Source organism: Gorilla gorilla, chromosome 14, assembly GCF_029281585.2.
Source record: "Gorilla gorilla gorilla isolate KB3781 chromosome 14, NHGRI_mGorGor1-v2.1_pri, whole genome shotgun sequence".
NCBI classification, from domain to species: Eukaryota; Metazoa; Chordata; class Mammalia; order Primates; family Hominidae; genus Gorilla; species Gorilla gorilla.
The window spans coordinates 98,809,621-98,834,789 of record NC_073238.2 but is presented as its reverse complement, the minus strand read 5'-3'; the positions used below and the strand labels follow the sequence as shown (position 1 = coordinate 98,834,789).

The 25,169-nt window shown below is 34.7% G+C and overlaps 1 long non-coding RNA gene across 1 annotated transcript in view; it reads right to left on the bottom strand.

Annotated features, from left to right (window-relative positions):
- Positions 1–22,468, bottom strand: part of LOC129526231 (uncharacterized) — a 182,815-nt gene extending 160,347 nt beyond the window's left edge. Inside the window, exon 1 of the long non-coding RNA XR_008670828.1 lies at positions 22,214–22,468. This is a non-coding gene — a long non-coding RNA (uncharacterized lncRNA). The remainder of the gene's footprint in view (positions 1–22,213) is intronic.
- Positions 22,469–25,169: the final 2,701 nt, after the last annotated feature.

Genomic DNA, 25,169 nt, shown 5'->3' with positions numbered 1-25,169 from the left:
CCTGAACACATAGAATGTGGGTGTAACTGATAAAACTGCATGTACAGATATGGCTAAATTGCTGTGTAATCAGGGTCTGATTGGGTCTGATTGTGAAAGCTCTCCTTAATGAATACAAATGTTTGCTAGACTGTTAAAATTCCTTCTTATATTATTATGTATTCACTATATAATAATTGTGAAGCACTGAAGAACAACTATTCTTTTTATAATTTTCATTTTATTTTTGATTGACACACAGTAAGTGTACATATTTATGGGGTACACTGTGCTGTTTTGATACATGTATATATTCTGTAATGATCAAATCAGGATGACCGGGATATTCATCACATTGAACATTTCTTATTTCTTTAAAATGTAGACATTCAAAGTTCTCTGTTTTAGTTATTTTTAAATATACATTTTTGTTAACTCTAGTTTCCCTAATATGAAATAAAACACTAGAACTTATTCTTTCTATGAAACTGTAACATCATATCATTAATGAATCTCTCCCCTATCTCGTCTGCTCTATACTTCATAGCCTCTGGTAACTATTCTACCATCAACATCTACCATTTCAACTTTTTAAGATTCCACATATAAGTAAGATATTGTAGTATTTGTCTTTCTGTGCTTGGCTTAAAAATAAAAAAAGCTGAAGGCATCACAATACCTGACTTCCAACTATACTACAAAAATATAGTAACCAAAAAAGCATGTTACTGGCATGAAAACAGACACATAGACTGATGTATCAGAATAAAAAGCCCAGAAATACATCCACACACTTATAGCCTACAGGTTGTTGACAATGGAGCCAGGAATACACACTGAGAAAAGGACAGTCTCTTCAATAAACGGTGTTGGGAAAACTGGATATCCACATGTAGAAGAATAAAATGAGACCCTTATCTCTCACCATATGAAAAAAATCAGCTCAAGATGGATTGAAAACTTAAATATAATACCTGAAACTATGAAACTACTAGAAGAAAACATAAGGCAAAAGTTTCATGACAGTATTCTAGGCAAAGATGTTTTGGATGAGAGCACAAAAGCAGAAACAAGAGAAGCAAACTAGATAAATGAGATTACAGCAAACTAAAAATCTTTTGCACAGCAAAGGAAACAATCAACAGAATGAGGAGACAGCCTAAAAGTGGGAGAAAATATTTGCATATTTGTGAACTATACATCTGTTAAGGGTTTAATATCCAAAATATATGAGGAACTCGATCAACTCAATAGAGAAAAAACAACCTGTTTAAAAAGGGGGACAAAAAGAAGACACACAAATGCTTAACAGATATATAAAAAAATGCTCAGCATCACTAATAATTAGGAAAATTGCAAATCAAAACCTTCTCACTCTTGTTAGAATGACTGTTATTTAAAAAAAAAAGATAATCTGAGGCAAGAATGTGGAGAAATGGGAGCCCTTCCAACGACTGCTTAGAATGTGAATTAGCACAGCCATAATGGAAAATATTATGGAGGTCCCTGAAACATTAAAATTAGACCTACCAAATGATGCAGCAATCTTACTATTGGGTATATATTCAAAGGATATGAAATCAGTATGTCAAAAAGATACTAATTTCATACCTTTGAATATATACCCAATAGTAGGTGGGGGTAACTGATAAAATTGCTTATGCAGATACTGCTAAATTGCTGCGTAATTGAAGAGCATATTGGAGAGACATCTGTACTCCTATGTGTATTGTATGATTATTCACAATAGCCAAGATATAGAATCCACCTAAGTGCCTAACAGTGGATGAATGTATAAATTGTGGTATACAAAATGGAATACTACAGAGCCATAAAAAATACAAAATTTCTGTCATTTACAACATCATGGATGAACCTGGAGAACATCTATTCTCTTTTGAATCTCATGTGCTTTATTTTATAAAATGTTAAAAATAAATAACGCTAATTGACTTTTTATATTATCTTTAAAAATGCTAGTATGCTAGTAAACTAGTAAGCCAGGTCATCCTTAAGCAAACAATTACTCATAACCATGCAGTATCAAGTATCCTCTTAGAAAATGTCCAACAAACAAAAAGTGGGAGTATTAACACTGTCAAATTTCTTTTTAATTGAAACAGAAATATGTTTTTTAGCTAGAGTCATCTTTCTAGTTCATAAACTATAGGTTTGTAACACAACATATAAGATAAATCAAATAAAGATACATGAATCTCTATGGTCATTAGAGTGGTAATCTGGGGGTTTAAACTGATATTGCTCAGCAAAAGAGGCAGCTAAGAAAGCTAGGCTCTTTTTAACAAGTACAGAGAAAGGTAATTAACATAAACCTTTACTATCTCTTACTTCAAATTTACCAGGTTAACATACTGTCTTTTCTGTAAAGCTTATCCATCCTATTACTCTATTACCAGAAGAATTACCATCTCTTCTGGACTTTTGAGAAGTTTCCTCTCAAATGTTAAACCTGTGCTAGCTACTATGTCTCTCTCAGGGTGCATTCATCTTTGTCTTCAAGTTTACATATATTCTGGGTCTTCATTCTATCACCTACGGTGTGTTAGATTTGTAAATTATGTTATAATACTCACCTTCCAAACAACTGCTTCAAACTTTAACTTTTTTCTATAATTAATAAAATAATATGTAGGATATAAATTGTTTACATAGTAAATAGGCTAGCGTACACTTACAGCATTTAGCCTAGTCACTGACAAGTAGGAAGAGCTCATGGCATGTTATTTTCCTCCTTTCTCTTACCTTTTTTTCATGTCCATACTTCACAAATAAATGTCTGGAGCTATTCCATTTTTTCATCATCAGATTTAAATTTGCTTCACCACTGCATGCTCTACAAAATTGTCTTTATAAAATCACCACTGATCTGCAATTAGTCTCAATCCATCTGTTACAATTCTTCCCTTTCTGAGCTTTCAAGTGCATTTCACACTTTTAATTATTGCCTCTTTCCTGAAACCCTCTTCTTTGGTTTCCATGACCCTTATTTTCCTCTCCTTACTCCAGGTTTTCCTCTTCTTATCTCTAGAGAATTTAGTGGCTGGTTAAGCATATTTTTGCAAAGCTGTATGATGATTCTAAAGCACTGACAGTAACGAGCTATGCGGTTTTGTTGGATTACTTGACTTCTGTAACTTAACTTTATGAATCTATAGAATGGGTTGGTTTAACATTATTAATATCTAAGATTCTATCAAAAGTAGAGATTGTGGAATACAAGATTATTTTTCATTTTAATTTAAAAAGCATAATTCAAGTGACATATAATTTATATAACAAAATAGATCACGCTATAGAAAGTTGAACCAAGAATGTGAGGAGTATATAAAGTGTTAAACTAGTGATATAGTAGAGTAAGTGATATAAATTTGTTAACAGAGTTGTGTGTATTTTCCCACAAGACTCTTCCATGATTCCAAAATATTCCATGGATCTTTTGAACATCACTAGGATTGCAATAACTTTTCACAAAATTACAGGTCAACTAAAGAGCCCCCCTGTCAACTTTTTCTCCAGCCTCAAATATCTTTTTTTTATTATACTTTAAGTTTTAGGGTACATGTGCACAATGTGCAGGTTAGTTGCATATGTATACATGTGCCATGTAAATTTCTCATCAATTTTAGTATCATTAGTATTAGTCTCCTAGAGTCAAAAATGAAATATAAATTTATTCATTCTAGACATACTAACAAACTCCATTTGCTTTTAAATATTTTTATTCCAAATACTACATTACAAATTTTAATACAGATACAATTTATTGATTGATTCAATCCTACTTAATACTAGTGTGAGCTATTCTAAATTTTAGAATACATATGTGAAATATCTGGAGAACTTATTAAGAGTACAGATATATTCATGCTCTTCAGATATGAAGCTCCCAAACCTATTTGTATGTTTGTTCTGGTTTTTATCAAACATCTGAGGGCCACCTTTTGCACTATATTGTCTGTGACACAAGCATGAATCAAAGATACTGCCTTGAACATGAAGGATGCAGAATTAGAGACACACAAAAAAAACTAACACAAATAAATAAAATCAGAGATAAGGGCAAGCGCAATGGGAGTACAGGGTTAAAGTGTAGGCTGGAGACTATGGCATCAAGTGAGAGAAACTTGGAGTAAGACTTGGAGAAATTTCAGGAAGAATTATGAAACAGATTTTAGATTTTAGATCAATCTAAAAAGCAGCTCATAGTAAGGGAAACATGATGGATGTAAATAGATAGTTCACTGTGGTTAGAGTAACTGTAACACCTTATAGTTCCTTATTGTTTGTTCCCTTCTTTCAGCAATATCCAATCCTCAATGAAAAGGACATTGATAATGGTCCATATTGTGATAGGTTTTATTTGTATATTCTTATTTAACCATTTCTGAAACTTTATTAAATATTTTTGCTATTCCCATTTTGTCAGAGTGGTTGAAAAACCAGGATTCAAATTGTGATTTCTGATCATGAAAGATCATGCTAATAGCCTTATTTTTATTTTGCAATCATATAAATAATAAATAGACACGTTTATTTAGTTAGCTAATCTCCCTCCACTTTAGTGTTAACCACTTATTACAAGCCCTCATATTTTTATCTTGATTTTTATAAATCTCTACTTCTACTGACATAATTTTAGATCTGGATAATGCTGGAACAACCCATTTTAAAAGGTAAGTTAGAGAGGTGAATTTATTTAACAAAATTGCATAGTTAGATACTGTCAAGAACCATAGCCAGAAGCAGAAGCTTTTACATCTCTTGGCATGTTATTTTCTATTTTACTATCCAATTTATTTTATCTCTTTCTAATGTAGCAGCCAAGAATGTTCCTTAAATATTGCTTTTATCATGTTAGTCTGTGACTAAATCCTATATTAAAGCCCCATTTTTTGTTATAAGAGGGGAAAAAAACTCTTTAATGCATACTGTGTGCCATCTCTGTCTTCATATCTGGTTCTGTGCAGTATATTCTTAAGAACCACCATTTCAACAACCCATTACTTCATGGCAGTAATTGAATGTATCAAATGGAAAGGAACTATACTTTGCACAGAAGCACAAATGTGTTTTGTCTGCCCCCAACATTTGCTCTTTCTAAGTTTAATGACCAGGAAAATATCCACCTAATCAACAATCTGTCTTCCACTTGTGTTCTTAGTCCTACACTCCACCATTTGGTCTATTATAGTCTCTCTTTCCTGTTGCCAGTCCCTTCCTTCCTTCCTTCCTTCCTCTCTCTCTCTCTATCTCCTCTTCTTGCTTTTGGCAGTAATTTAAACAACTTCAAATCTCACCTACTTGTGGCAAGAATACTGGAGAAAGTTACTTTCTTTTTTACTAAGATCATTAAGAACTGTAGTGTTTTTTAAAAAATTAATCGAAATGTTTATCTTCCATCCTCTTACCTTATTAGAATAACAATTAATGATTATACTTTTAAAGACTATATGCATATACTCCTTTTTTTTTTTTTTTTTTTTTTTTGAGACGGAGATTTGCTCTTGTTGCCCAGGCTGGAGCGCAATGGAGTGATCTCAGCTCACTGCAACCTCCACCTCCCAGGTTCAAGCAATTCTCCTGTCTCAGCCTCCCAAGTAGCTGGGATTACAGGTGCATGCCACCATGAGCAGGTAATTTTTGTATTTTTAGTAGAGATGAGGTTTCATCATATTGGTCAGGCTGGTCTCAAACTCCTGACCTCAGGTGATCTGCCCACCTTGGCCTCCCAAAGTGCTGGAATTACAGGCGTTAGCCACCTCACCCAGCCTATGTTCCTTACAAACAAAACTGCATGTAAGATATTCATCATGTGTGCTTTAGTAAACCAATAAATATAAGTTGAACTGATTAGATTGTTCTACAGGTTATATATTTTGCTGTTCAAATAATCTGTAGTTTTTGTTGCTGTTGTTTTTGTTTTTTTGGTTGTGTTTTGGTTCAAAGAGACTTAGAAACCATTTGGTTCAATTCCTCTACTATTTCACCATGTATTTATTTTAGAACTTTCTTTATACAAGTGAAAAAACCGAAACCCAGTGAGGAAATGTAACTTGCTGGTCAAGGTCAATGACTAAATCAGTCACAGAGCCAGTAGAAAAAGCTAAGGTACACTGAACTACTGTGTACTAGAGTCTACAAAATGACTGATATGCAGGTATTCTTCAGTCTTCACAGCAAATCTGTAAAGTAACTAACTACAGTTATCCTCATGTGACAAATTAGAGACCAACAATGAGGAGCCGGGGAACTGGAATCAAGCTTATCTAGAAGGTATGCCATAGGAATTGGTAGAATTCACAGGTGATACACCTTTAAAATACTGATTAGGAAACAAAATAAAAAGAAAACTTACAGGTATGTGCTTTACTGTAAACTAATTCATACCTATTATATAAGTAAATTTCCACTACGGAACAGTCAATGAACAGCATATCATTATCTTCCTACTCCTTCTTCTGATGCTACTACTGCTGCTACCATTACGACTACTATTAATGCTGCTACCACTATTACCACCTATATTACTAGTAGAGCCATACTGTAATAGTTTTTAGTATATTTTCCAGGCAGTTGTCTAAGTTATTTTTGTTTAAAATGTACAACCATTATATGAGATAGATATTGTTTTTATCTTCCTTTTGAAGGAAGAGGCAAAACACACACACACACACACACACACACATAGAGGTTAAATAATGTTCTTGAGGAAATGAATAAAGGATACTGGATAGGAGTTATAGCCACCATGTGAAATGGAGGCAGAATGAGTATAGATCCTGCAACAGAAATGATCACATTCTAGAACCAAAATTGTCCTCAGGCATGTAGGCAGATAAATATAGAATTACATCCTTGATTAAATTGTGTTTATGTTCCTCATTATTGTATACATTTGGTCAAACTGTATTTGAACTTTTTGAGAATGATTCTCTTGTACAAACTAGAGATAGTACTGACTTCATAGGATTACAGTTAAAATTAAGTTGAATATTAAGCATTTAATTGGCACTTTGTCCATGGTTGATATTTAAAAGACACTTGCTTTTATTTCTTCGTGTTAAACATCATTGTCTAAATTTATGAGAATATAAAAATTAGTAGCATGATTTAGTAGGGTATGTGTATTTGCATTCGTGCATATTAAAAAACCTGAGTTTGGCCGGGTGAGATGGCTCACGCTTGTAATCCCAGCACTTTGGAAGGCTGAGGTGGGCGGATCACGAGGTCAGGAGATGGAGACCATCCTGGCTAACACGGTGAAGCCCCGTCTCTACTAAAAACACAAAAAAATTAGCCGGGCGTGGTGGCGTGCGCCTGTAGTCCCAGCTACTTGGGAGGTGGAGGCAGGAGAATGGCGTGAACCCAGGAGGCGGAGCTTACAGTGAGCCCACATCGCGCCACTGCACTCCAGCCTGGGCAACAGAGCGAGACTCCGTCTCAAAACAACAACAACAACAACAACAACAACAAAACACACACACACACAAAAAAAAACAGAGTTTATATGTGTAAGAAATTGACCCTTCTAGAAAAACTTTAGTGTACATATATATATACTAAATATATATATATTCCTCATGTCACATTTTAAATAAATATACTAAGATCTGAGTCAAGAAACAGAATGACTAGCAAAAGTAAAAGTAACAAAATTATTACCGTAAAAAATCGTCGTAAAAAAAAATACGCTAAGGACTACAGGGCATGCCACCCAAACTACTACCTCTAAAATGAGCTATGGAAGTTCAGAGTACAGTTCAAAGACCACATTACAAACACAAATGAACAGTTTTCCTATCATAAAACCAACCTCTTTGGAACTGTAAAATTATTCATGAGAAAATTTTAAATCCTTTTAGATATACTTCCAAAAACGTCATGCCATTTCAAGAAAGTTAAAAAAAAAAACCAGTAAACTACTACTTCCTACCCTTCTTTGTTTATAAAATATTTTTTACCTGAAGTGCCCTGCATAGAATAACCAGATTCATAGCAACTTATAAGTCAATTCACTGTAATAGCCTGGAAGCCAGGATGATTAATGTGTAGCTCTTAATATATTCAAAGTGTTGTGTCTACATGCAAAATATTCTTTCTCAGTTCTGCATATAATATATGCCACAACACCTTGCCAAGCACAAAGATTGAATTCTAATAAAGAATAGAATGTATCAGAGTAATACACGGCAGCATAGCTTTTCATAATAAGGACCTTCAAGGAACATGAACTTTATGAAATATTGTTTCTTTTTTTTACATTCAAATATATGTCGCAAAAGCTTGTGTAACAATGTGATATCTTCTTATTAAATATAATTTTCTAGAACCAAAGTATAATTTTTCCAGCGATTTTATGTATAGTTGCCTTATTTTGTTACATTATATACAATTTCAATAAAATATTTTTAAAGCCCCTAAATTAGGAAGAGAGAGAAGTAAAGACAAACTTACTTACTACTACCTTGTATGGAGAATAAGTTTTAATTCATGTTAATGTACTTCCAAATTTCTTGATGAACTAAAGTGAAAATGAATAATTACAAAGGGTTTATAAATTAATTGTTCCTGTGGTTCAAATCAATAATATATTAATATGTCAATTATGTATAAATTTTTAATCAAATGAAAAGCATACTCTTTCATTATTGCTATTCAGTATTATTATTTTTCCATAGCACACACAAAAGGCCAATTTGCCATAACCAAGTTTAGGGGGTACACCAAATAATTAATTGAATACCTTTGAAAAAAATAAAACGTTCAGGGTTGGGGACGCTTTCACTTCTTCCCTAGGTTCTTCTCAAAAGATATCATGATTCTTAACTCTTTTTTTGCTTATCAAATTACAGCCCCATTAGCAAATTGAACTGTGTCCTCAATATGAAACTCACATAGATTCTGTTTAAGACAAATTAATTTTCCTTTAATAGAAATCATATTAGTTGTTGTCTCATCCCGTCGTTGGGGAATACCGACAGGCAGAGAGCAGGAGAGCATGTTTTGGGGCAATGGAACTATTCTGTGTCTAGACTGGAGTGGAGGGTAAACAAGTATATACATTTGTCAAACCTCATCAGACTGTACACTTTAAATGAATACATTTTATTGTATGTAAGTTATACATTAAAAACTCGGAAAGAATTTGAGTGCCTATTATGTACCAAAATAAAGTATAATTCATAAATTCTAAATTTAGTTATAATTTTGAAAACATGGCTTTGTAAAACAAATGCCTTTGTGTTGTTTAGCACATTTCAAAACGTGGGTATCTTTTTCAGAGTAACACAACTTTAGTGAAAAGCGGAGACTCTCAGGCTGCCTTAGTTTAATTCTTCATTGCTCACATGGCCAGAACATTCTACTAAGTTCTGGGGGAGGGTGTAAAAGCAATAAAATCTAGGATACCTGTCTTCAAAGAGTTGACAATTGAGTGGGAGATTTAAAATATTTTGCCACCTTTAAAAAGCAACAGATAAATGAGAGCAAATTAAAACTGCACAATCACAGTGCAAGTTCTGAGGTGTAGTAAATGAGAAAAGCAATCAGAGTGAGTCCGGGTTAATCAGGAGAAGTGCAGAAATGATTTGTGTTTTCAGCCAGGCAATAAAGGAGAGGGAAGACAGGTTGGAGGGAAAAAGAAGATCGGTCGGTTTTAAACACATATGCACAGTGAAAGCAGTTTCTAATGAAGAAAGATTGTCTTTGCAGCATCCAGTTGGCATTATTGAGGGCCTCCACCTCATACCATCTCTATTCCTCCATTAGAATGCCATCCACAAAGTTGCAGAATGAAAGGAGACTTGTGGCCTCCTGGTGCTTCTCCATCCTCTTGCTACTCAGAAGCAAACCATTTCTATCTTTTCTTTCGTTACAGCTCAGTCAGCTAACGTTTTAAATAATTTGCTTTAAAAAAAAAGCTATGAGAAATAAAACAACAAATTCCAAAATGTAATTTTTTCTGAGTATGTGACAATTTCAATCTAACGGAATAATTTATTGATATAATATATTGAATACTACATAGGGTCTTATTTATTTTCTCCATCGATCTGGAAAATCCACAACCTAATTTTTTTTTTGAGTTTGGCTAGCAATTCTGATAAATTCATTAAGACTCATAGTCTTTCCAAATATTAAGAGTCTAGTCTTCTCCCTGATTATAATTTCCACAGATATGTCCTAGGTACCCACTGCAGCTCTTTTCCCAACATTGTCTTTTTTCTTCACCCTGTATTTTTAGCTACTTCTCTTTGAGTGCAAGGAATACAGAGACACTCAAATTTTCCCAAGCACAGAAGAGAGGTGTTTATCATACTGATGTGTAAGAATACAAAATGCATGGCACATATATATATATATATATGTGTGTTCATTTTATACACACACATACACACACAGAGGTTATATTGCATATTATAGCAGTAATTTGTAACCAGAAAAATGTCTGCTTTTCTGTGAAACAATGTGCTACAGGGAACTCAAATAAGGATGTACTGGGTTGTGTTAGATGTCAAAGAATCAGCAGTGAGCAAGACAGACATGATCTTTGAATTTATGAAATGTGAAGCCTAAAGGGAAGATAGGCATTGAGCAAAGCACTATTCAGACAAGTGCAGATGCTATAAAAGTATACAATCAGAACTCTTAAACACCATAATATAGGCTTTCTATGGAAAATTAACGTTGAACTATGAGCTGAAAATTATTGAAGTCAGCTATCTTAAAAGTAGGTGGAGAGAATTTTATGGGTTCCACAAGTTTTTGCATACTTGTGGAGCCCTTAAAATTCTCTCCACCTACTTTTTCATGGCTCCTCTGAAACCAGTACTTATTTGTTTTCTTTGTGTACTGGTTTCAGAGGAGCCATGAAAATTCTGCAATCATCCAAAACCCAAGCTGACACCAGAAAATCCACCTCCGTTGTTACAAAACTTTAAAAAATTATTGTTGAATTTAACATTTAAATTCAAGTTTAAATTCACTGCTTCATTGATTCAATAAATAGTTATTAAGCATCTACCATGTAACCACCCACCCTTATCCCAAGTAAAAGGCAAGGAACAGTGAACAACTAGGGTGATCAAACATTCTGGTTTGCCATGGGCCATCTCAGTGATAGCACTGAAAGTGCGACATCCTGAGAACCTCCCTACTCCCCTTCCCCAGTCTCACACCAACCACAACATTTGGCCACCCTAAAAAAGACACAACACATCCTTAACTGTATAAGGTTTAAATTCCAGGTGGAGGAACGAAACATAAATATACACTTCTATATGTATAAGGCATTAATAAATGCAAAGAAGAAAAATTAAGCAAGGCAGTGGAAAAGAGAATAAGGAGCTACAATTTTTGACATGTTATTCAGGAACGGCTTCTCTAAGGAAGTGATATTTAAGCAGAATCTCAAATAAAATGAAGAAGCCAACCATGAAAATATCTGGGGAAGTTTCATAAAGAGAATAAAAGGCAAAACTTTCTGAAGAAGCAGAAGGCTTAGTAGGCTCAAGAAAGTTCAATGAGATTAGAGAGGTAACTGGGGACCAGCTCAGGCCAAACCTTGGCTGGGTATTGATTTAATTCTCAGTGTGATAGGACACCATTGAAGAATCTAAACAACTGATTTGTGAACTAATAACACACTATTTTTAAAAGCTTACCTGTCTCAAAAAAAGTGCTAGAGAGTTAGTTGTTTTCTTATTTTGGCTCACATTTTTGTTATACATTTTTTGTGATATTTTAACTGGAAAATCAGGACTTCAACATTTCTAGTTAGAATTTTCAATGCTTTTTTGGCATAAAACAACTTCTCTTATTTTTTGTTACTGTTTTGATAAATATACTATATATATTTAAAATAATATGTATTCTACAGTCAAGTGCACATAAAAAACCATATATGTGTGATCATGTGCACTGAGAAAGATACAGAAATAAATATTAAGAAATAAATAAGATTACCTCAAGGAGAGGAAGTAAAAGGTTAAGATAATAACAAATAGTATCTGATTTTTGTATAATTAAAAATATAGGCCATGCACAGTGGCTCACGCCTGTAATCCCAACATTTTCGGAGGCCAAGGCAGGCAGATAGCTTGAGTCCAAGAGTTCAAGGTGAGCCTGGGCAACATGGTGAAACCCCATCTCAACAAGAAATACAAAAAGTTAGCCTGGTATGCTGTGTGTGCCTGTAGTCCCAGATACTTGGGAGGCTGAGGTGAGAGGATGACTTGAGCCCAGGAGGCGGAGGTGGCAGTGAGCCAAGTTCACGCCACTGCATTCCAGCCAGGGTGATAGAGCCAGATCATGTCTCAAAATAAAATAAAGTAAAATAAATATAATTTTATATCCTACATTTTTAAATTACAGAATATTTATATTTCTGTTTTGATATAGAACCTTTTAAATTAGTTATCATCATCTTTATCCCTATTCTTTCTCACATCATAACACATATTGGCAACAGTATCAACAAAAAGAAAAACCAAAAAGGAACCAAACAAAAAAACTATAGCTATCGTGGACAAAAAATCACCTAATAAAATTAATGTTTTTTGAAATTGCCGATACAAATACTTAATTCTTATATAACTAGAAATTTAATGTGATATTCTACATGGTTACTTAATTTTATATGCATTTGTCAAATTTTATGTATGATTTTAAAAATATGCATTATTTGTGTGGGCAACATTAAATATATTAACTTTATTAAGTGACTTTTGTCTTGAACCTTATCATTATTTGAAGACTGTTTTGAAATAATTAAAAAAAATCCTTTAAACAATGATTGTTTTCTCTTAGTAAGGTACAATGTAAATAAATGTCAATTTTAATAAAATTTTTAAAATTGCTATTTTAATTTGTCTTTATCAGTAGATTTTAGACAATACTTCCATTACGTAACTGTAAATGTGTCCCCATAATATTTGCTAAATAATGAATGAAAATAAACAGTTTACTTATCTGCATTATTTTCTATAAAATGTCATTGAATTATTTCTTGAACACTAAATGGATTGTTTTTGTATCTCTGACATTCTTACCAAAAGTTCTGTTTCTTTTTTCTGTTTTTGACACAGGGTCTCGCTCTGTCACCCAGATTGGAGTGCAGTGGTGCAATCACAGCTCCCTTCAGCCTCCAACTCCTGGACTCAAGCGATCCTACCACCTCAGCCTCCTGAGTATTTGGGGCTACAGGCATGATTCACTGTGCCTGGCTCTCAACCAAAAGTTCAAGATTATTAAGCATTGTTTTACAAGGTTTGAAATATCCTACTCTTTTGAGGCATTATAGTTCTATGTTGCTGTTATTAATAGCAATTAACATAAACAAATATAAGAATAACTATGAATATCTTAAAAATGTTTATTACACAATGTCACTAACCTCAGAGATGCAAAAAATAATTTAATAAATTATGCTTTTTGGAGGAATTTTCCATATACTTTATCTCCATTTAGAAAAAATATGTTTTTAATTTGCAATGCAAAACATAGCTTTGATTGGACTGTACCTTATTTTCAACATTTTCATTACACTCTTTGATGCTAATCCATGGCAGTTTCTAAGGGATTTGAAAGATGGTGAAATAGGTTTAATAAATAAAAGATTAAGAAAGCACTTTTCTGTATCATTGTTGTTTTAAAACCTGAAACTAAAGGGTGAGGTAAAACCTGGAACTGAAGGCTGAGGTATAATCAGCTAAAGGCTGATTATAGTCTTCAAATATACTGAAGAACAGTTTCCACACCGAAGTGTACAGCTTCATTTCCCAGCAAAAGCAGACTACCAAAACCCAGTGAATTTGGATAACAGAAGGATGAATTCAAGTATCCATTTTTTTAAGTTGTGGAATATTTGAGTTTGTTGTGTGCTCAACCTTGAAAATTTTTTAAGAAGGAAAAATAAATCCACGTTTTTTTTGTTTGTTTTCGATAAATTAAGTGCAAATACAAACGTAACAAGTAAATTACAAGGTCCCTTTTTCATTTCAGTGTTCAATCTTCTCTACTCAAATTTTTTAAATCATGGCTATAAAGATATTGCTTTACAGAAGATTTCAAGAAGTTTTTTCCTTATTTTTCTAAAATGTCACATGTGCCACATGAAATGTGTGTATATGACAGCACAATATTTTAACCAGCATTTATTTATGATCATGCATTCTTTAAGTATATGGAACAGCCAGAAGCTAATGTGGATAACAATATTTTTCACTAAACTTACATAAACACAAACACATACACACACTTTAAGTAGAATGTGATCTCCATTATGTATAAATATGGTGTATGTTTACTTAAGCAGAAATAACCTCCAGGAGCCTATAACAATAAGTTCATATCTATTTTTACACTTTAAGGTAGCCAGGTATTATATAGAAGTTTTATACTAATAAATTTAAATTATAAATAATGCATCACCCCACAATAATTTTCATATTCTAAACATTTCTATAAAATGTATTATTCTACTTACTGAATGTTTCAATGTAACTTCTTCAAAAATAAATTTTTCGGTGAATCATTATCATTGCTAAGGTAAGTGGGGGGGTTTAACAATTCTTTTCTCAATTCCATTATAGTGAAAGCTTGAGGATTTTGTACGGTTATTAGGCATACAATGCCATTTTTCCTTATTAAACTGTCACCAAATTTCTCATATAGCTCCATGAAAGAATAATTGTGGGATAACAAAGTACAAAATTTTACATTTGAGCCAGGCTGCTCTGAAGATTTGGAGTTTGTTTTGTTTTGTTCTGTTTAATGTCTTTGTGAATATAAAGATAACAAAAAGTCCATCCTGATAAACATGCACACATACACATACATACTCACAAACACAGAGAGAAAGGGGCAGAGATAGGCGGGGAGAGAATGGATAGTACAAAATACTGATGCATGGAGACTGAAAAAAGGAATTCAAAAAAATCCATCAGCCAAGAACGCAACAAAAATATAAATTTTAGTAGAAGTAAGGTAAGAAATAAGCAAATAAGCAAATTACTTCTAACTTGAAAGACACCTACAGATAATATAAAGAAATGAAACATATTAATGTGTAAACAAACTTGAATCGATTTAAATTTTATAGTTAAGTTGATTTATTCAGCTCTTTTATATCTCTAAACTCTAATGAATGAATACATAAAGCTATGAGTGATCATAAGTATATAAGCTAATTTCATTCGGACTCATTTTTCTAAATTACAAAATGGCAGTAAGATCTATTCCTTTATGTTGTTAGGTGAACGTTAATTGGCATAATGCCTTTAAAATACACTTCATAAAATATAAAGTGACACAGACATGAAAGTGTTCATATTAGGTTGCCTCCCAACTTTTTGTGACAATGCAACAGTTCTCTTTAGAAGCAACATATGGGACAGTTTTTCATGGAAAAAACAATATAGCACATTAGTAAACACTTGGAAATAACATTCTGATCTGGTTATCAAGGAAGCTAATCTTATGTCAGTTTCAAAACCGAGTAAGTGATAAACTGGTTGCTGCAGAGGTTAATAGTTGAAAAATTGTAGTTGTGGATATGAGTAAAATACAAAAGCTCTATTCTTTTCTATCTCTTTGGCTATATAAGAAAAGATGTGAGGATAGGGCTTCAGAAGCTTAAAAGTGAATACATCCTTCACTGAGGAAGCCATAAGCTCCAATGAAAAAGTCAGAATAAAATATGTTTTAAGTCCAATGTATAACAAGCATTTGATTTGGAGCAATATGCAAAACATATATGCAAACAACCTGAGAGGTATTTGATGAAATTTAAATCTCAGAGTGGTATTTCTATTCAGTAATGTCAAGGGAAAGTTCTATTTGTAACAAAGAATTATAAGGATAAATTTAGTTCATTAAATTCAAATACAAGGCATTTTAAAACCTGACCCTAATTTATCTTTTCAAGCCTACCTGTCATTTCTGAACTGTATACACATTGTGAGTGAAGATTCTGTGTTCTATAGCTGTAAATTTATTTTTGCTAATTACTCTATTCAGGGACTTTTTCTATTCAAGTACTTGTTATTGCTATATAATAGTTGTATATTTATAAGGCATATGAGGTTTTTAAATACATGCATACAATACATAACTATCAAATAAGGAATAATTGGGATATCCACATCATTTATTTGTGTTGGAAACATTTCAAATATTCCCTTCTATTTCAAAATATATAATAAATTCTTATTAACAATAATTGTCCTAGTATGCTATTGAACACTAGAACTTCTATCTATTTGCATTTTTGAACCTATTAACCAGTCTCTCCTCAATGCCCACCACCCTCTTCCCTTCCCTGGTTCTGGTAACCACCATTCTACTCTCTGCCCCCATGGGATAATTTTGTTTTAGCTCCTACATATGAATGAGAACATATTATATTTCATCGCCTAGCTCATTTTACTTAACCTCTAGTTTCATCTATCTTGCTGCAAATAGCAGAATTTTATTATTTTTTGGATGAATAATATTTCATTGTGTATGTGTACCACATTTTCTTTATCCATTCATTTGTTAATGGACACTTAGGTTGATTCCATATCTTGGCTATTGTGAATAGTGCTGCAATGTACATGGGAGTACAGATATTGCTTCAATATACTGATTTCCTTTAGGAAAAAGTGCTTTTTTAGGCAAACTTGCCCTCACCAAATTAATCTTAGAAGACATTAATTTCTCTTTTAAGGTATAGAAACTATATTAAGGGAAGCAATACTAAAGTATGACTAGTCAAATGTATTAATAAAAATTAAGTAGCCATTCTATAACCCTAGAGAAGTAAGCAACATGGACAAAACAGCATTCTTAGTGCAAAAGCTATTTCAGAAATATCATATTTGTTATTTTTTGTTCCCACAGAAACTCTTTGCAAAGAGTGCATTTTAGTGATGACAAATTATGTACCTATATATAGATTAAATGAGCAAAGATCTCAGACATCTAGTAAACTGCATATATAATCTGGTTAAAATTGGTCAATCTGATACAAATCAAGTTTTAATTGAGTTTTATTAACTATAAGATCTAGGTTCAGAATCAGAGCCTTTTCCTAAATAGAAATATTCTGAACATATTTTTCTTTATAGCTTATCTCAGCTAAGAACTCATAATAGGCAAGAGAAGTTTAGAAAACATAAGCTGAGATCAGAAGTGGAAAACAAGAACTAGCACACAAGCTATATGGTTGTCTACTCAGTGTTAAAGTCAAAGGCCAAACGAAAAAGGAATTAACTTTCAACTGATGGCAACATTCAGGAATTCTGACCCAGAGGATTAGGAGTACATACAAATGGGTATTCATAAATAGCTTGGGAATATTTTGGAATGACAGAACTGTGGGTCTCTCTGTCATTCATTCCATCAATATACATTACTAAAAGCAATTGGGAAGGAGCTATTAGATTGCTCAGCTACACAGGACACTAGGATTTGATGAACACATTATTACTCCAGTAATAATTGGAATTGCTGAATGCTGAATATATAACTGGGAAAAACATCCACTAATGTAAAGTTGAAAAGATAAAGTGTTAATGGAACCTCTTTGGCCTAATATATTCACAGGTGTTTGGATCTATCCCCAGGCACAATCACTACAAGGTCTATAACAATAATGGATATCGGATATCATCTTCTTGTGGGAATCAGTCATCGCTGACTTGAGAACTGAGAGCCGCTGAGCCTAAAGCTTCCAGTTATCAGTGCATGATGGATGCAGGGATGTATTTTATCCACTTAGAACAATTCCTAGCATTGAGGCACCGCATATTAAATGTTTGTGAAATGAAAAGAAAGTTTGAATAAATGAATGGATGATTGAATGAATGGACTGAACAAAGTAGAATTATTTTTATTTAGTATTTACTTCTGTTTTGAGACTATGAGCAAATGTTCCATAAATATTAGTTTAGAAAAGAGAATGCCATAGAGAATGCCATCAGATTAAAAAAACGTACCGATAACTGAAATGATTGCATTTTATATGAATGGCATTTCTGAAGAATACAATAGTGTGGTTAAGTGATTTGAAATAATTGGGAATCATATTGCACATAATGCCATTAAATTTCTGAGAACTTTCAGGAATAACTTATTTTTTAATGTCCAAGACAGCTTCCAATCATAATTGTCATTGAAGAAACAAAAAATACTGATAGGGCTTGGCTGTGTCCCCACCCAAATCTCAAACTGAATTGTATGTAGTTCCCATAATCCCCATGTGTCATGGGAGGAACTCAGTGAGAGATAATTAAGTCATGGGGGCGGTTTCCCCCATGCAATTCTCATGATAGTAAGTAAGTTCTCACAAGATCTGATGGTTTTATAAGGCCTTCCCCCTTAGCTCGGTTCTCATTCTTCTCTTTCCACCATGACTGTAAGTTTCCTGAGGCCACCTAGTTGTGCAGAACTGTGAGTCTATTAAACCTCTTTCTTTTATAAATTACCCAGTCTCAGGTTTGTCCTTACAGCAATGTGGGGATGGACTAATACAGATATGTAATATTAAGTACTGTGTCTTAGTAGATCAGATTGGTTAGATATCTAAGAATTAAATTTAAGTCTTGAACTCTCAATTTACTATACAAATTAAAAATAAAAATCACTGATGATTTCAATTATAGCTGAGGTAATGGTTTTTACCATTGTACAGAATTGAATTGCTGTGTCACCAACTCTACTTGATTAAAAATACATTCAATTTATTATCTTTGGTATCTTAAACAATTGAAACATAAATGTTTTAAGTATTCAATATATCTGAATAAATGAAAAATGAATATGAATCTTAAAAAGAAATTCTAACAATTTCTTACGATAACCATGAAATCCATTAGCTATTACAGAGAGAAGAAAAAAAAATTCCCGGCTTTAGATCACTTGGGAAGCAGCTTAGGAGGGAGGGAATTACTTATGTTTTGTGACCTGTTTATCCTGACACTTATTGGTGAAAACAACAACACAAATCTCAAACCAACTTACACAACCCAGATGGGTTTTCTCAAAGTTCCAGGTTCATATATAAAACAAATCCTTTTGTTTCAGTCATCACTATTCTCAAAGATTTTTAAAAAACAGACAAATACACTAATTAATATCTCAAAAAAGAAAAGATACATTATTTTCATATACAATTATTTGATAGTTCAATAACTACAAGGATTGGAAGCTATCTTGGACATGTATTGTTTGTTTTGAATATCAAGAAATTAATGTCAGAGTTTACACAGCTCAAAAAAACTTGTATAGATAAATGGTAGCTACATTGGGATTAAGACTCAGGTTTTCTAATTCATGGCCTATATGAATATTAACTTGCTATAATCTCTGTTTATTCAATTAAGTTTCATGATAGCATATTAGTTATTGCCTTCATAAAATAAATAAAAGTGAATTATAAATGTCATTTGGAGTTAGGAAGTGGGTAAAAAGCAAAGAGAATTCAGTAGGACAAAGATGATACTTGGGATAGAAACCATGCCAATTAGTCCTTTTCTCATTTGGAAAAAGAAGCTTGCGATATCTCAGATAAAAAAGATACCTTCACAAGGAATTACTTCAGATGCTAAGAGTGAAGATTAGAGGCAAAATATGGTTAGATGTGGAATATGCCCTGGAGTATATATTTGTGAAATACCACGATTGCTGTTTTCTTTTTAGGAAGGGTTTTGCTGCTTTAGAGATATTCTATGTAGATATTTTGACTTTTCTTCTGAATCTGCCTATTTTTCCCAGAATGTTAGCGAAATTTTAAGCCTGTGATATTTTTAGGAATATGTTTTCTGTTATGTAGGAAAACATAAAGATATTTCTTCTTCATTACAAACTCATGATCATTTATTAAGGTTATTATCAATATTTTTTCTTTGAAACATCATATACATCTAAGTTATATGATGTCAGGTAGCTTCTAACTTTTACAGAGGTGGATCCAATGAGCTAAGTTTTGAAATCAACATTTTGTCTATAGCTTAAAAATGAATTGGTTCATTGAGTTGATTTCTATGACAACTACTTGGCATTAAGCTTTGTCAGCATTCTGTGAGCTACTGGGTTAATGATAACTAGCTAATGTAATGGATTAGTTAACGAGATTTTTAGTCACCCCTATCTGACTTATGGATATATGGCTGTTATTTGGAATTACAATTAAACATCTCACATAATTACTCTTTGACATACAAAATAAACAGAGTAAAATATAATATGTACTACTATATTTTTTCAATGACACTGTTGTCTTTGGTAGGCATATTCTCATCATTCATTTTATGAAATACACTTTACCTGGCACCAAATCATGAAGTGTGGAAAGAGAAGGAAGGCATTTTAGCATACATATTAATACAATTAGGAACAAAATACAAGTATGTAAAGCAAGCATATGAGGCTGCAGTTTCCAGGAGGCACCAGGTTTCAGTAAAACCTTTTGAAATACCCAAAACATAACACTGTTGTCTCATGCTGATGTGGTTTATGACAGTTACAAGACATGGTAAAGATATATGGATATAGATATAGATTAGATATAGATGTAGATATACAGAGAGCATCTGTAAAAAAAATCTGCTATACTCATAGTTAGTGTTGGGTATTAGATACTCTATGAAAATATATGACCTAATTTAAACACATAGGACAACTTTCTACAATACTATCATACTATTGACATATTTTCACTTAACAAATCTTACTGGATTAAATATGTGTGACTAAAGTTATTAAATGTGTACCTGAGTGCTATGATGAAAATTCTCACAAAATAATTACACAAAAAAGAAGTTTTGATTCTAAAATTAAGCAAACTACTAATAAAAAGGCCTAAAAGATGTCGATTTTCTCACATTTGAGGTATTCTTCAATGTTACTGTTAGGAAGAAACAATAGCTCTTCAGAGTCAAAAGTGTCCTGTTTCTGGCATTTAGAGACTACATTCCTGCACATCTTTTCCAATCTCACAATTCCTTCTTTTATCTGCTGTAGTCATTGGAGCTTTCAGATCCTTAATTTTAATCTCATAGCTTCCTCAGTTACCGCTGTTTTAAAAGAAAAGTATGATATTCCATATTTGAATCTTAATATCCTTCTTGAGGCGCTTGCTTTTCTTAAACACTTGACTGTAGGAAACAGGTACTCTCACCTTCTACAGGCCCTGAAAATCCAAGGTCATGAGCCAAGCTCCAGATAACCTTGTCACTAAATAGATAATTTGATATCAAATACATAAAATGATAAAAGGAGATATTACACTTGAAAACAAGAAGAGGCAGATAATTGAAAAGTAATAATCAATGAGAACATACTACATTTAATACAGGAAGACAAACTATCAAGCCATAGCTGGACAATTCTTCAAAGATTGCATTTCAGTTTAGTTGTATCATTGTTGTATTATTCCATTCTCACACTGCTATAAAGAAATAACAGACTGGGTAATTTTTAAAGAAAAGAGGTTTAGTCAGCTCACGGTTCTGCCGGCTGTACAGAAAGCACAGCACCAGTATCTTCCTGAGGAGACCTCATGGAGCTTTTACTCATGGTGAGAGGTAAAGCAGGAGCAAGTACATCACATGACGAAAGCAGGAGAAAGAGAAGAGAGGTGCTACACACTTTTAAATAACCAGATCTCATGAGAACTCACTATTGTGAAGACAGTATCAAGGAGATGTTGCTAAAATATTCATGAGAAACCCACTCTCCTGATCCTGTAAACCCTCACCTATCCCCACCTCCAATACCGGGGATTACAATTCAACATTAGATTTGAGTGGGGATACACATCCATACTATATCAACTGTTATCAGAGAAAGTTGTCCAGTATTGTTCAAGAGACAATACAATACAATACAATACAATACAATACAATCTAACTCCAGTTGAACGATGTCTGGTGACTTTGTACGTTTACATAAATTTCCTCTATGTGGACCATATCAGCCTGGGCATAAAAATGATACTGTTTTATTTGAAATGAATTTTTCCTTAGTAATCACTCAGTTTCTATAAAAGGAACTCCAGAAAATATGTCCAAATTATTTCTGCAAACTGCCAGAGGATATTTCTCATTTGGGCTCATACAAGTTTTCTCAACCACATTACTGTCTATGAATTTTACTAATATTATATTTAACTTCTCTTTTGTGATGCTTCATTTTGGTAATATCTCTTGACTAGTGCATTAAGCTTACTCACCTACACAAGGTTTTCAGTCCTGTTATCACCAAGTCTCCTTCTCCACTCACATCAGCAAGTAATAATGAGAGGTGACAGCATACTGGCAGCCCTCGCTCGCTCTCGGCGCCTCCTCGGCCTTGGCGCCCACTCTGGCCGTGTTTGAGGAGCCCTTCAGCCTACCGCTGCACCGTGGGAGCCCCTTCCCGGGCTGGCCAAGGCGGGAGCCGGCTCCCTCAGCTTACGGGAAAGTGTGGAGGGAGAGGCACGGGCGGGAACCAGGGCTGCGCGCGGCGCTTGCGGGCCAGCGCGAGTTCCGGGTGGGCGTGGCCTCGGCCGGCCCCGCACTCCCAGCGGCAGGCGGGCCGGCGCACAAGCCCCGCGTAGTGAGGGGCTTAGCACCTGGCCCAGCAGCTGCTGTGCTCGATTTCTCGCCGGGCCTTAGCTGTCTCCCCGAGGGGCAGGGCTCGGGACCTGCAGTCCGCCATGCCTGAGCCTCCCCACCGCCGCCGGTGGGCTCCAGCGTGGCCCGAGCCTCCCGGACGAGCGCCGCCCCCTGCTCCAGGGCGCCCCGTCCCATCCACCGCCCAAGGGCTGAGGAGTGCGGATGCACAGCGCGGGACTGGCAGGCAGCTCCACCTGAGGCCCTGGTGCGAGATCCACTGGGTGAAGCCAGCTGGGTACCTGACTCTAGTGGGGACTTGGAGAACGTTTATGTCTAGCTAAGGGATTGTGAGTGTACCAATCAGCACTCTGTATCTAGCTCAAGGTTTGTAAACACACCAATCAGCACCCTGTGTCTAGCTCAGGGTTTGTGAATACACCAATCGGCACTCTGTATCTAGTTACTCTGGTGGGGACATGGAGAATCTTCATGTCTAGCTAAGGGATTGTAAATACACCAATCAGCACTCTGTCTCTAGCTCAAGGTTTGTAAACACACCAATCAGCACCTTGTGTCTAGCTCAGGGTTTATAAATACACCAATCCACACTCTGTATCTAGCAAATCTAGTGGGGATGTGGAGAACTTTTGTGTCTAGCTCAGGGATCCTAAACGTACCAATCAGCACCCTGTCAAAACGGACCAATCAGCTCTCTGTAAAACAGACCAATCGGCTCTCAGTAAAATGGACCAATCAGCAGGATGTGGGTGGGGCCAGACAAGAGAATAAAAGCAGGCTGCAGGAAGCCGCGGTGGGAACTCTGTGGGATCCTCTTCCCCAGTGTGGAGGTTGCTTTCTTTCCCTCTTTGCGATAAATCTTGTTGCTGCTTCCTCTTTGGGTCCACACTGCCTTTATAAGCTGTAACACTCACTGTGAAGGTCTGCAGCTTTTCTTCCGAGGCCAGGGAGACCAGGAACCCACCAGGAGAAACAAACAACTCCAGATGCCCTGCCTTAAGCGTTGTAACACTGGCCAGGCGTGGTGGTTCACGCCTGTAATCCTAGCACTTCGGGAGGCCGAGGCGGGTGGATCACGAGGTCAGGAGATTGAGATCATCCTGGCTAACATGGTGAAACCCCGTCTCTACTAAAAATACAAAAAATCAGCCAGGCGTGTTGGCAGGCGCCTGTAGTCCCAAGTACTTGGGAGGCTGAGGCAGAATTGCGTGAACCCAGGAGGCGGCACTGGCAGTGAGCCGAGATTGCGCCACTGCACTCCAGCCTGGGCGACAGAGTGAGACTCCGTCTCAAAAAAAAAAAAAAAAAGAGCTGTCACACTCCCGGCGAAGGTCTGCAGCTTCACTCCTGAAGCCAGCGAGACCACGAACCCACCAGAAAGAAGAAACTCCGGACACATGCGAACATCAGAAGGAACAAACTCCAGACACGCCGCCTTTAAGAACTATAACACTCACCACAACGGTCTGCGGCTTCATTCTTGAAGTCAGTGAGACCAAGAATCCACCAATTCCGGACACAGTAAGTACTGTCTTATTGAAATACTGAATATGCAAAGACTAAACTCTGTTTTTAGGAAACTTCTTTAAAGAAAGGCCTCTGTAAATTAAGAAAATGTTTTTTCTTCCATTTTTGTTACGTGCCCTTAGATAGGTGCCAAACCGTATTTTTTTGCCTACCAGTGTTTTCAGAGTAAAATTTTTAAGCATGCTATGAGACTTGCACCGGAAAGGATGACAGACATGGCCTTGCACTTGAACTGTTAAGTTCCTCATACATCCATGATTAGTATATAAACTTTATAAGCTTACAAGAAGGAAGATCATAGAATTTTTTTTTTTAGGCTTTGAGTCTAGAGATCCTCTCCAATTTTCAGTGGATGACAAAGAAAATAGTTGAGCAAAAGACAAAAAAAGTAGCAAATTTCACTGTATCATTCAAAGATTTACAAAAATCATTTAAGTTAAATAAAAGGAAAATCTGCAATATGAATATATGATTAAAAAGGGAAAAAATGTACCATGTCTAAATTTACAAAGTCAAAAATATCAACAGAATAAGAAATTACAGTTTGAATTTACATAAAGGTAATTAGATCGACACGTTTAATTACTTTAACCTCTATATAACCTTGAAACAATTTCTCCACTGAGATAAACTATGAAAGTTTCATACAGAAATAGAGGAAAAGTGCACCTTAGTGCTACTCAACTTTTTAAAAACAGCTTTTAAATAATTATAACAGAAAATCAATGTAATTATATTATGATTTCTCCTTGTGCAAAGGATCTCAAAATTTAGCTAACATCAGAATGATCTGAAGGCTTTTTAAACTACAAATTTCTAAGCCCGTCTCCTAATTCTGATTCATTATGTCTGGAGTGAAACAAAACAATTTGCGTGTCTAACAGTCCCTAAGTGGTAATTATATTATTAATCCAGGGGTTATGCTTGCTTCATCCAATGTAACATCACAGAAAGCAGCCAAAGAAAATGCTTGAAGGATTAGTGGAGTGAAAAATCTTTCTTGCATGGCAAGTTCAAGATTTCTGAGAAATCACTCAGAAAACATAC